Raw genomic sequence first — 2,500 nt, 5'->3', positions numbered from 1 at the left:
ATCCGCGGCCGGTTGACCGGGCCGCCGGGGGCAGCCGTTAGGCCGGGCCTCCCCGTCTGCCCCCCACCGCCCCCGCTCGGTCCCCTCGCGGGCGCTGCCGTGCGCTCGTTTCGCCCCAGGGCAACGGAGCCCCCCCCCGGTAGACCTGGCCTCCGAAGCCGGGGAGCCCAGGACTGCCGAAGGCTTCCTCGGGCGAGCCGGATGACCTGGCCTCCCGGGCGCCCGAGGCTCGGCAGGCCGCGCGACCCGTCGTCCGCCCCGTAGCGGAACCTTCCTGCCGCAGCGGAGGAGGTCCACTTCGGGCCCCTCGAGGCCAAGGGGGTTGGGGGTGGGGTCCGGTAGACCTGGGCTCGGGGGGCCGGGGCGCCGAGGTCTCCCGGTCGCGGGTGACCGTCAGGGCCCCGGTCGCGGGACACCCGGCGAGCCGGGCGCCCAGCCCTAGAGCTTCGGCGGCAGGCCCGGGGCGTACAGACGCCCTGTCCTCACCCCTCCTGAACACGACTCCCCTCTCCTCTCCCCCCCCCCACCCCCGGGCCCCGGGCAGACCTGGGCTTCCCCGTCCTCGGAGACCAGGCCGACCGGCCCACGCCCCGGCAGGGGTGGATGACGGAGCCCGCGAAAGCGGCAGGCGGCCAGGTCCACCCGACGGTCCGTGGGAGGGGGGGGCAGGCACGCCACCATGGCAGGCACGCAGCAAAAAAACGCAACCTCACCTTCACCGCCACCCCCCACAACGCCCAAACCGCGGTCCAGGCCTCCTCCTCCTCCTCCTCCTCCTCCTCCTCCATCGGTAGTGGCCAAGGGGTCCAGGTCTACCGGCCACCGCCGGGCCGGTAGAGGGCAGACCGGCAGACCTGGGCCCCTTGGAACCCCTTGCAGCCTGGGGACCCCGCGCCGGAGCCCGGGTCCGCCGTCCGGCCGCGCCCGCGGCGAACGGTTCCCACGGCCTGCCCCTCCGGCCCGCCCCCCCCGCCCGGTAGACCTGGCCTCCCAGCCCGGCCTCCCCCACCCTCCCCGCCCCCCACCACCCGCCACGCGCGCAGGAGTCCTGATCTACCTCCCGTGCCCCGGCAACCCCACCCCCTGCTCTCCCTCACCGGGCCGTTAGTCCTGGCCTACCCCGGGGAGCCGTGTCCAGGTCCACCTCCCGTTCCTCCGCCCAACGGTGCCGTGGGGGGCAGGGGACACGTCCCCTGGGCGTGGCGCGGTCCTGCCACCTGTGCGTGTGCGTGTGCGGGCGGGGGGCTGTCCGGTAGACCTGGCCGGGTCTCCCGACGGAGGCCTTGGGCGAGCCGGATGACCTGGCCTCCCGGGCGCCCGTGTTTCGGCAGGCCGGGCGACACGCCCTCCGCCTTGACGGAGCCCCTTCCTGCCTCAGCGGAGGAGGTCCGGGTTGGCGCCAAGCGGGTGGGCGGCCGGGCGGCCGGTAGACCTGGACAGGGCGCCCAAGCCTACCGGGCGCGGTTGCACCGTTCCGACCCGCCGGCCCTCCCCCCGTGCCGGTAGAACGGGCCTTCCAGCCTGGGCTTCCACCGCCCCCGCTCCCGCGCAGGAGTCCTGGTCTACCGTCCGCACCCCGGACACCCCCACCCCCCCCCAACCCTCCCCGCTCCACCTCACCGTTGCGTCAGACCCGGCCTTCCCCGGGGAGCCGCGTCCAGGTCCACCGCCCTTTCCTCCGCCTGCCCGCGATATACGGGGCCGGGGGTGGGTGGGGCGCGGCGGACAGCTCTCTCGTGCGTGGGGCGGGCCTGCCTCCCCACCCTTCGCCGGACCGGTAGACCTGGACGCCCGCGCCAGGGGAAGGGCCCGATGGACCGGGGCGGCGGGCGTGCGGGCCTACCTTTCCTCCCCCCGGAAGGGCAGAAACGGCCTGCCCGCACCCGCCGTTCCGGGCTCCTTCGCCGCGGCGGTAGACCTGCCCGAACGGCCACGGGTGGGGGGGGGTGGGTAGGCGGGGGTGCCCGCGGCGGAGTCCTGGTCTTCCGCCCGCGCCCCGGCAAAGGGTGGCCCAGGTCTACCCGTCCGCCCCTCTGGCTCGGGGAGGACGGGTAGACCTGGACGCCGGCGCCGCGGCCGGGCCCCCGAGTCCCCGGCGGCCTCCAGGTCTACCGCGTGACACGGGCGGCAATTGGTAGACCTTGACTCTCCGGAAGCCCTTGAGGGAGCGGATTCGGAGGCCCAGGCCGGGGGGCGGTTCCGGAGACCCGGACGGAATCCCGGCCTCGCCCCGGTCAAACTCGACGTCCGGAAGTCGGCCTCCCCGGCTCGGGCACGCTCGCGGAGATTTCTAGGCACTCGCTTTTCAGAACGCATCAGAGAATCTCCGGAGCCTCCGGCCGGGGCGAGACCGCTCTCGCGGCCGCCTTCCCTGCCTCCCTGCCGGCGGGCGCCTCCGCCGGGGATCCGGGCGCGGGCCCGGTCCTCCTTTTTTCTCCTTCCACGATCGATGAGGTCCACGGGGCCGCGTCGGGGAGGACCCTCCGCGGGCCGGCCTCCG

The sequence above is a fragment of the Eublepharis macularius genome, chromosome 5 (genome assembly GCF_028583425.1).
Source record: "Eublepharis macularius isolate TG4126 chromosome 5, MPM_Emac_v1.0, whole genome shotgun sequence".
NCBI classification, from domain to species: Eukaryota; Metazoa; Chordata; class Lepidosauria; order Squamata; family Eublepharidae; genus Eublepharis; species Eublepharis macularius.
This window is presented reverse-complemented; position numbering follows the sequence as displayed.